We start from the raw sequence: 10,760 nt of genomic DNA, 5'->3' as shown, positions 1-10,760 counted from the left end.
AGAGGGAGAGAGGGGAGAGAATACCACTCAGCTACAACTCGGAAGGAGGGGAGGAGCTGCTGCAACTTTCAAACATCTGCAGGTGGGTGTCTTTGTGCACTCCCCTAAAGACTTTGCATTGTAGGCGGGGGGAGGAAGGAAGACGGGCCGGAAGCCTGGCCTGGGTTGGCTGGAGCCTGCCCTGGTGAAGCTAGTTTCTGCACGTCGAGAAGACCTGGTGTGGGCTGAGCCTGGTCTTTTTCCAGCCTGCCCAGGTGAAGACGTCTTCTCCCCCTGCCCGAAGACCTGCTTAAGACTTTGTTTTTTCCATCGGGGGAGTGCACCCAGCCGACGCCCACCCACCGAACAACACCTTAAGTGGAGACCCTGCCTTTGCGGCCCCCCCTCCTTCCCATCCCCCTCTTTCTCTCTCCTTGTCCTCTCTCTGCCTCTCCAAAAGGCACCTCTTTAATTCTTTCCTAATTACCCATTGAGCAGAGGGAAGGAAGGGCCCTCTCCCAATTGACACCATTAAGGGGAGAGGCTGCCCAGTTAATTTACACTCCCTCTGCTCTGCGAAGACTTCTAAAACCGAGGCCATTAACACCTTCAGGTCTGTGACTTTTGGGGTGTGTGTAGCTCTTTTTTAAGATCCACCCCACTATGGCATCTACATCCGCGGCGGCGACGGGGCCGGCGATGACATATGCGGCGGCGGCGGCCAAAGCCTCGGCCGCTCCCGCTGCTGCTGCTGCCCCGTCGCCGTTCCGCTTGATGACCATCAAGCTCGGGGTGAAGAGCTACACCCACCCCGACATGACTATTGAGGCGTGCGTGAAGGCTATGGCCGGGGTTGTCGGCCCTCCGGCCATAGTCGCCGCCTCAAAAATGTACGGGAAGGCTGTCTTCTTCCTGGAGTCCGAGCGGGCGGTGGCCCTGGCCATCGCCCAGGGGCTCACCGTGGGCGGGACTTTCCTGCCGGTGGACCCGCTGGAGGCCACCGCGCAGAGGGTCGTTCTGTCGAACGTCCCGCCCTATATCACCGGTGAGCTCCTCCTCCCCCACCTACGTCAACTCGGGGAGGTGAGGTCGGGGATTTCCCTGATCCCGCTCGGGCTCCGGGAAGGCAGCCTTCGCCATGTCTTCTACTTCCGGCGCCAGGCCTTCGTCCAGCTGGCGCGGGAGGGGGAGACGGACGGGGCTTTCACGGTCCTCCACGGGGGGACCCCGTACCGCGTCTTTTGGACCATGGACGGCGTGCGGTGCCACGCCTGTAGGGAGGTGGGGCACGTGCGGAAAAACTGCCCCGCCTCCAAGGCCGCCAAGTCATCCGGCGCGACCAAGGCTGGCGCCACCGCCGCTCCTCCCTCCGGGTCTAGCCGCGCCCCCTCCCGAACAAAAGCTAACGGGGCGCGGTCGTCGTCGGAGGCCGTCGTCATCCAGGCCTCCGGCGGGGGAGAGGAGGGAGTTCCGGTCGCGAAAAAGGCGCTGGGGAAAACTAAACACCGTAGGGTGGGTCCCCCCGCGGAGGGCGTCCCCCACATTATGGAGCCCCTGACGCCGGAGAGCGTCGCCGCGATAACCGCGGAGTGCGGAGGGGGGGGCCATCGTGGCCGAGCCTGTGGCTGCGACCGCCGAGGCGGTAATGCCAGAACCTGCGGCTGGGCTCGGGCCCGGGGGTCCCAAAGAACTCGCGCCTCCAGAAGGAGCAGGGGAGGCCCCTGTAGAAATGGAGGCCTCCCTTTACCCCTCCGCACTCAAAAGAAGGCGCGACCCCCTGGATGAGGAGGAGGACCGGGAGGAGGAAGGTCCCTCCGGTCAGGGGGAGTCGTCGCCCGCCGCGGGCGCTGCGCCCCACCCCACCGCTGACACCATTACGGGCGAACGGCAGGGGTCGCCTGTCCCTGAGGAGGCTGAGGCAGAAGCGTCTGCCCAGCTCGTGCCTCCCGGGGATGGGGACGAGACCCTGCCCGTGGGGGGGGTCGCGGAACGAGCCGCGGCGGAAATAGATCCACTGCTGGTGGCTTTGCCCCTCGACGGGTCGGGCGGCCAGGGGACCGGGCCGGGCGAGTCCTCTGATGATGAGCTCGCCCAGAGCGGCCCGAACCTTTCCCAGGTGCTGCTCGACTTCGTCGAGGTTTGTGGGAAAATTACCCCATCTGCTGGGTCGGAGGCCGGTGGCGTGGCGGAGGGGGCCCTCCATCTGTGTCTCCGGCGCCGGGCGACTTGGAGATGATCGGGTACACGTGTTCTCCCATCTCTCCGGTCTCTCCGGTCGTTCCGGTGCCTGGGGCGGAGGGGGTCTCCGGCCCGCCGCCGCCTTCTGGCCCGGCCCCCCTAAAGGAGCCCGGGGGGGAATCCTCCACTACCGATCCTGGGGGTGGGATCGGGGCAGAGGCGGGGCCGGCTGTCGCGGCCGGGCCGCCCGACGCGCACTGCGTGGCGGACGGTTCGGCCGCCGGTGGCGACCCCCCGGAGGAGGACGGGGACTCGGTGGTGGGGGCGGAGGAAGACTTAGAGTCCATCGCCGACGAGGCGATGGATGACCTCGCGCCCCTCGCCGGGACCCCCCTCGTTCTTATTCCCATCAGGGAGCTCCGGGAATTTGTGGCCACGAGCCAGGGTCGCCGCAGGACCCAGCAGGCCCTCGACAGATGGTCGTGGCTGGCGCTGCTCGTCGGGTCGGCCCGCGTCGCCTACAAGACCATGGGTGCGGACGCGGGCGTGAGCCCGTCCGAGCTGTGTCGGTTCCGAGCATTCCTCACCGGGCTGCTAAGGGAGTGGCGGTCGACTAGAGGCCGCCCTCCCTTCCCCCGTTAGTTTTAAGTAGGGGTTGGTTGTGCTTCTGAAATGAAGATAACCATAGCCAGCCTCAACGTCAACGGCAGCAGGGAGGCTAGCCGCAGATTTAATAACTTTTCGGTCCTTCGGGACGGGAAGTATGCGGTGTGCTTCCTGCAAGAAACCCACACCGTTCCGGGAGACGAGGCTACGTGGCTCCTGGTGTGGCAAGGAGGGGTCAACATGAGTCACCTCTCCAGTGTTTCCAGTGGGGTGGCTATCTTGTTGGCCCCGCATTTTCAGCCGGAGATCTTGGTGGTCAAGGAGCTCGTGCCGGGCCACTTGCTCCAGGTCACTGTTCGCCTGGGGGGCGTGCCGTTCCATCTAGTGAACGTGTACGCCCCCGGGGCCGGTGCGCAGCAAGCGCGCTTCTTTGAAGAAGTGTCCACTCTTTTGGGCTCCATCGACGCGGGCGAGTGCGTCGTCCTCGGGGGGGATTTTAATTGTACCCTCGAGGCGAGGGACCGCACGGGTACCCAGCCGAGCCCGGCGTCGGTGGGGAAGTTGAGGGACCTGGTCGGGTCCCTCGACTTGGTGGACGTCTGGCGTAATCTCCATCCCGACTCCAGCGCCTTCACCTTTGTGAGGTCTGGGGGAGGAGCGTCCAGGATCGACCGCCTCTACATTTCCCGAGCGTACGTCTCCTGGATTCCGACGGCTTCCGTGCGGCCGGTGCCGTGCACGGACCACCACCTGGTGTGGGCGGAGCTCGTGCCGCCGCGCGCCGGGGGGGGCTCCGCGTACTGGCACTTTAACAACCTGCTGCTGGAGGATGCGCGGTTCCGGAATTCGTTCGGTCGTTTCTGGGCCGGCTGGAGAAGGAAGCAGGGGGGCTTCCCCTCCTTGAGGCTATGGTGGGATGTGGGCAAGGCTCACATCCGTCTCTTCTGTCAGGAGTACGTGAAGGGCTCGACCAAGAGGCGGGAGGCCCGGGTCGGGCAGTTGGAGAAGGAGGTGCTCGACCTGGAGTCCCGTCTCGGTCAAGTCGCCGAGGACCCGGCCCTGCGGCTGGCGTACGAAGAGAAGAAGGGCGCGCTGAAGGACCTGCGGCTCGTCGGGTCCCGAGGCGCGTACGTGAGGTCGCGGATCCAGTTCCTGCGGGACCTGGACCGCGGCTCCCCCTTCTTCTACTCGCTGGAAAAAAGACGGGGGGTCCGTAAGCAGCTTTTGGAGCTGCTGGCCGACGACGGATCTCCGGTCTCAGATCCGGAGGGAATCCGCGCGGAGACCCGCGCCTATTACGGGGCTCTGTTCTCTCCGGATCCGTCCAGCGAGGACGCGCGCAGAGTTTTGTGGGAGGACCTGCCGAAGGTCGGCCTGGAGGGCGCCGAAAAACTGGACGCTCCTCTGAGTTTGGAGGAGCTGTCCGGCGCCCTCCGCCAGCTCTCTAGGGGGAAGTCCCCGGGGCTGGACGGGCTGACCGTGGAGTTCCACAGGGCGTTCTGGGGCGTCCTGGGGGGCGACTACGTGCGGGTCCTGGGGGAATGTCTGGCGACCGGGGAGATGCCCCTCTCGTGGCGCAGGGCGGTGATCGTCCTGCTGCCTAAGAGGGGTGATCTCCGCCTCCTCAAGAACTGGCGCCCGGTCTCCCTCCTCAGCACGGATTACAAAATCTTTGCCAGGGCCATGTCTGTTCGCCTTGGCGCCGTGCTGGCCCGCATGATCCATCCCGACCAGTCCTACACGGTCCCGGGCCAGACCATTCACGATAACATCCATCTGGTCCGGGACCTGGTCCACCATTCCCAGAGGGCTGGTCTGTCGGTCGCCTTCCTTTCCCTGGATCAGGAGAAGGCGTTCGACAGGGTGGATCACGAATATCTTTTCGGGACTCTGCGCGCTTTCGGGTTCGGGACGCATTTCATCGCCCGGATCCGACTTCTGTACGCTGCCGCGGAGTGTCTGATTAAAGTTAACGGGTCCTTGACGGCGCCCCTTCGCTTCGGGAGGGGGGTACGTCAGGGATGCCCCATGTCCGGCCAGTTATATGCCATTTGCGTGGAGCCTTTCCTGCGCCTCTTGCGGAAGAGGTTGGCGGGATTGGCTCTGCGAGGGCCGGGCGTGGAGGTGGTCCTTTCGGCTTACGCCGATGACGTGCTCCTCGTGGTCACGGATCCCGTTGACTTGCGGAGGATGCGGGAATGCCAGCAGATTTACTCGGACGCATCCTCCGCCAGGATCAACTGGGGGAAATGTTCTGGATGTGAGGGTGCCAGTCAGTTCCTTTTTGTAACCTCTAGATGGCACCTTCACTTGTCAGTCTCCTGTGTTAATTGTTCCTAGTCTCCTGTGTTAATTGTTCCTAACCCTGTTAGTTTTTAATCAGCCTGTTAGCTGTTTATGGGTGGCACCTGGTTTTCTTGGTATATAAGTTCTGTTGTTGTTTCACTCCGGGCTCAGTCCTCACTAGGGTGAACCAGCGTGTTAGTCTTGACAATGTTCCTTGTCTTGACTAGGTTCTCTGTGTGACTAGCCTTTCCTCTATGGCAGCTTGCCTTCACAAGCTGGCTGCCATAGTTCTCTTGAGCTATGTATCTAAGTCTGTGTTCTAGTTCTCTCGAGTTATGTATCTAAGTCTGTGTCATAGTTCTCTAGAGTTATGTATCTAAGTCTGTGCCATAGTTCTCTCGAGTTATGTATCTAAGTCTGTGTTCTAGTTCTCTCGAGTTATGTATCTAAGTGTGTTCTAGTTCTCTCGAGCTATGTATCTAAGTCTGTGTTCTTGTCTCTGGATTTAAGATGTATTTAAGTCTTGTTCTGTTGAGCTGCTTGTCTTGGTAAGGTGCTGTTTGGACTAGCGTGTTGCTATGTGGGAGCCGTTGGGATCTTGTCTTGAGCCTTGCATTGATAAGCCGATTACCCTCGGGGTAGCTTGTCTGGAGTTGTGCCTCGGCAAGCCGGTTGCCCCTTGTGGTAGCTTGTCGCAAGCTCAGTATAGACAAGTGGGCTTCCTCATGGAAGCTGTCCTGAGTTCCTATCTTGACTAGCCGTCTTGTAACTTGTCTCTAGTTCTCTTGTCTCTAGTTCTTATGTATATTGCTGTGTCCCTTGTGTTAATCTGGTTATGTGTAAATCTAGTAAAGTTCAAACAAAGTATTGTATATTTGTCTCTTGTCAGGTTTCTGCACTTGGGTCCAGAACCTACCTCGCCCGGAGAGCACGGCCTTGTATTTATACGGCCCCGTGGCTCCCCAACCCTGACAGTAGGACTGAGCCATACATGGACCCAGCAGAAACCAACCGGCTGAGGTTTGAAACTCTCGAGTTAAAATTTCAAGTTCTCTTAGGCGATATAAATTCTCGAGTTAAAATTTTTAGTTCTCTTGGGCAATTTTTTGAGTCTCCTAGGAGTAAGACTCCACTGTGTTAAAATTTCAAGTCTCCTGTGTTTACATTTTTGTGAACTTTCGAGTCTCCTGGGCCTTCATAGTGTTAAACTTTCAAGTAAAATTTGAGTCTCCTGGGCTGTTACTGTATTTAGACCCCCAGGTGAACTCTCAAGTCTCCTGGGCCTCTATTGTGTTAGACCCCCCAGGTGAACTCTCAAGTCTCTTGGACCTTCATTGTGTTAGAATTTCGAGCAAACTTTCAAGTTTTCTGGGCCATTGTTATATTTTCAAGTCGACCTCAAGTTTCTTGGGCCTCTACGGTTAGACCCCCAGGTAAAGCTCTCAAGCTTCCTGGGCCTCTACTGTGTTAAACCCCAAGAAAATTTTCAAGTCTCTTGGGCCTCTACTGTTAGACCCCCAAGTAAATTCTTAAGCTTCCTGGGCCTTCTGTGTTAAATTCCAAGTAAATTTTCAAGCTTCCTGAGTCTCTACTGTGTTAGAATTTTCGAGAACTTTTAGGTCTCCTATGTTAAATTCAAGTGAACTTTCAAGGCTACTGGACCATTACTGTGTTAAACTTTCAAGCTTTTCCTGGGCCTTCTGTGTTAAATCCCAAGTAAATTTTCAAGCTCTCTGGGGCAAATAACTCCCCCCTGTGTTTCTGTGTTTAATTCTCGAGTTCCCTAGGAAGAAGACCTTGTTGTGTTTTGTTATTCTTCTGGACAAATGAAACTTTTGAGCTCTACTGGATAAGACATTCTCGAGTTCTCCTGGACAATTGCATTCTCAAGCTCTCTTGGACAAGTTAGATTCTCGAGTCTTCGCCCTTCTTGGATCCCTTCGGAATATAATCCATTGAGCGTGCTAACTTTGGAGAATGATGACTCTGTTGCTTACAAAGATTTTGGTCATATGATTGCCACGACATGTCCCTGCCGCTAGTGGATGAAGAGGATGATTTCGTCTTTAGATTTCTGAACATCTGTAGTTTGTGAAAAGTTGGAATGGAAGATATCATTGCTTGAGAAGCTAAGAAGATTTGCCATGTGTACTAAAACAGACTTTCAGTTTTTTGACTTGGTTCTAGATGCCCTGGAGGGTGTGTGGCTGCCTCTGTTTTACACGTGTGACTTCGGATTGATCTAGCTTAAGCCTTTAAGTCTTTTCCCCACTTGGTTATCCATACCACTAATTCAGAAGTTTAGAGAATTTAAGTATTTGCTCTATGTTCATTTAAATTAGCGCCCAGTGTCTTAGCGCCCAGTGTCTTAGCGCCCAGTGTCTTAGCGCCCAGTGTCTTAGCGCCCAGTGTCTTAGCGCCCAGTGTCTTAGAGCCCAGTGTCTTAGCGCCCAGTGTCTTAGCGCCCAGTGTCTTTCGTGTCCTGTGCCCCTCGAGCTCCTGTTTGTCTCTCTCTCGAGCCCTGTGTTTGGAACGTCAGGAGCCGTTCCTTGGGGAGGGGGTCCTGTGAGGGTGCCAGTCAGTTCCTTTTTGTAACCTCTAGATGGCACCTTCACTTGTCAGTCTCCTGTGTTAATTGTTCCTAGTCTCCTGTGTTAATTGTTCCTAACCCTGTTAGTTTTTAATCAGCCTGTTAGCTGTTTATGGGTGGCACCTGGTTTTCTTGGTATATAAGTTCTGTTGTTGTTTCACTCCGGGCTCAGTCCTCACTAGGGTGAACCAGCGTGTTAGTCTTGACAATGTTCCTTGTCTTGACTAGGTTCTCTGTGTGACTAGCCTTTCCTCTATGGCAGCTTGCCTTCACAAGCTGGCTGCCATAGTTCTCTTGAGCTATGTATCTAAGTCTGTGTTCTAGTTCTCTCGAGTTATGTATCTAAGTCTGTGTCATAGTTCTCTTGAGTTATGTATCTAAGTCTGTGCCATAGTTCTCTCGAGTTATGTATCTAAGTCTGTGTTCTAGTTCTCTCGAGTTATGTATCTAAGTGTGTTCTAGTTCTCTCGAGCTATGTATCTAAGTCTGTGTTCTTGTCTCTGGATTTAAGATGTATTTAAGTCTTGTTCTGTTGAGCTGCTTGTCTTGGTAAGGTGCTGTTTGGACTAGCGTGTTGCTATGTGGGAGCCGTTGGGATCTTGTCTTGAGCCTTGCATTGATAAGCCGATTACCCTCGGGGTAGCTTGTCTGGAGTTGTGCCTCGGCAAGCCGGTTGCCCCTTGTGGTAGCTTGTCGCAAGCTCAGTATAGACAAGTGGGCTTCCTCATGGAAGCTGTCCTGAGTTCCTATCTTGACTAGCCGTCTTGTAACTTGTCTCTAGTTCTCTTGTCTCTAGTTCTTATGTATATTGCTGTGTCCCTTGTGTTAATCTGGTTATGTGTAAATCTAGTAAAGTTCAAACAAAGTATTGTATATTTGTCTCTTGTCTGGTTTCTGCACTTGGGTCCAGAACCTACCTCGCCCGGAGAGCACGGCCTTGTATTTATACGGCCCCGTGGCTCCCCAACCCTGACACTGGACTCCTGGTGGGTCAGTGGCAGGTGGACTCTCTGCCGGAGGAGTTCGGGCCCTTCGCCTGGAGCACCACGCACCTCCTCTACTTGGGAGTCTACCTCAGCCCGGCCGAGGACGCCTGGCCGGCGAACTGGCACGAGCTGGAGGCCAAAGTCACCGCTCGCTTAGGACGCTGGACAGGATTGCTCCGAGTGTTGTCCTACAGGGGTCGGGCGTTTGTCATAAACCAACTGGTGGCCGCCATGTTGTGGTACCGGTTGGTTACTCTGATCCCCCCCCCTGCGTTTCTCGCCAAGATACAGAAGAAGCTCGTCGACTTCTTCTGGAACAACAGGATACACTGGGTCGCTGCCGCGGTTCTGAGTCTCCTGCTTAAGGAGGGCGGTCAGGCGTTGGTGTGCCTCCGCACCCAGGCTGCGACTTTCCGTCTTCGGACGCTGCAGAGATACCTGTACGTCGAGAATCCTCCAAGATGGTGTGCGCTGGCGACGTATTTTTTCAGCCAGCTGCACGGCCTCAATTACGACACGCAGCTCCTGTTTTTGGAGGTGAGCGGCAGGCGTGAGAGCCTGTGGGAGCTGCCTGTCTTTTACCAGGAACTACTATGGGTTTGGAACTCCGTCGCCTCCAGGCGGAGCTCTCCCCCGTCAGGAGCGGCGGCTGTCCTCCGGGAGCCACTGTTCAGGAATCCGCACCTCCACGTCCGCGAGTTCGGGTGGCTGGCGGAGCATAGGGCTGTGCCTGGCAGGGTGACTAGAGTCGGGGACCTACTCGATGGCGGAGGAGCGGGCTGGATGGCGCCAGAGGAGCTGGCGCGACGCATGTCGTGGGACGACGTCCGGCTCGCGGTCAATGCCATCGGGGCGGTGAAAGCGATGTTGCCCCCCGGCGCCACGAGGTGTGTCGAAGCGGCTCGGGCACGTGGGGAGATCCCGTCCGAGCTTACTCCCGTTCGGATGGAATTCCTTATCGGCGCCTTGCCCCGAAACTCCCCTCGGGGATCGGCGCCTCACAACTTGAGCCGTCTCGAGGAAATACCCTCCGTGCTTTTTCATTCTGCGCGGAGGGGTTTCCTGTACGGGCTGCTCTTGCACACCTTCCACTTTGCCATCTTCGCCTGCCGTCCGGACACGCCGTGGCGTGCCGTTTTACCTCCGGATGGAGGCGGTGGTCCCCAATGGGGGGCTCTCTATGCGGGAGTCCTCCCCTGTTCTATCGGGGATTTGGCCTGGAGGGTGTTGCACAGAGCAGTTCCGTGCAATAGATTTTTAAGCAGGTTTACGGACTCCCAGACCGCTTGTTTGTTTTGCGGTCTGGAGGAGTCCGTCTTTCACGTGTACACGGGGTGTGAGAGGTTGCAGCCCCTCTTTCACTATTTGAAGGGGCTGCTCCTCAAATTTTGGTTGCACTTCAGTCCCACGCTCTTGATCTACGGTCACCCGGTGCGGAGGGGAGCGGCCAAGTCGGAGGACCTCCTCGTGGGCCTGCTCCTGGGCCTGGCCAAGAAAGCCATCAATTGGTCCAGGCGGCGGGCGGCCGAGGGTGTCATCCGGCCGGATTGCATCCCTCTCTTCCGCGGCCATGTTCGCGGCCGGGTGGCCCTGGAGATGGAGCACGCGGTGTCCGCCGGCGAGCTCGAGCTCTTTCGTGACCGGTGGGCGCCGCGGGGACTGGAGTGCGTAATCGATTTAAGTGGCCAAATTTTAATTTGATTAATCGGGTTATTTAAAGGGTTTATTTGTTTAAGGGTTTATTTTTGGGTTTATATAAAAGAGGTGAAGGTGCCATCTAGAGGTTACAAAAAGGAACTGACTGGCACCCTCACAGGACCCCCTCCCCAAGGAACGGCTCCTGACGTGTGGCAGCTCTGAGTGGAGAAGTCTGTGCTGCTGAGCTGCTCCTGCTGCTGTGGGGAGAGAGTGTGTGGTTGCCTTGGCCTGGGAGTGGAATGGACAGGAAGGAGTGACCCCAGGCCACTACTACCAGCAACCTAAAACCATCTACAGAGGTGCCTGGAGAGGGAGGAGTAGAGGACAGAGGAGGAGGCCAGTTTTACAACTACAGGAGGCCTTCCATCACTGCCTCCCAACTTGGCCTCCAGCCCAGGAGAGGGAGAGAGGGGAGAGAATACCACTCAGCTACAACT

At 57.0% G+C, this 10,760-nt stretch overlaps 1 long non-coding RNA gene across 1 annotated transcript; it reads left to right on the top strand.

Moving 5' to 3' along the window:
* The first annotated feature begins 5,028 nt into the window (after positions 1–5,028).
* LOC147119701 (uncharacterized) lies at positions 5,029–8,551 on the top strand. The gene is made up of 2 exons (XR_015078061.1): positions 5,029–6,309; positions 6,356–8,551. It is a non-coding gene; the product is annotated as an uncharacterized LOC147119701 (long non-coding RNA).
* Positions 8,552–10,760: the final 2,209 nt, after the last annotated feature.

This window comes from Somniosus microcephalus, chromosome 4 (assembly GCF_052327205.1).
Source record: "Somniosus microcephalus isolate GS21.2 chromosome 4, FLI_Smic_1.0, whole genome shotgun sequence".
Classification (NCBI taxonomy): domain Eukaryota; kingdom Metazoa; phylum Chordata; class Chondrichthyes; order Squaliformes; family Somniosidae; genus Somniosus; species Somniosus microcephalus.
Note: the sequence above shows the minus strand (reverse complement) of the source record. Positions and strands in the feature narration are given on the sequence as shown.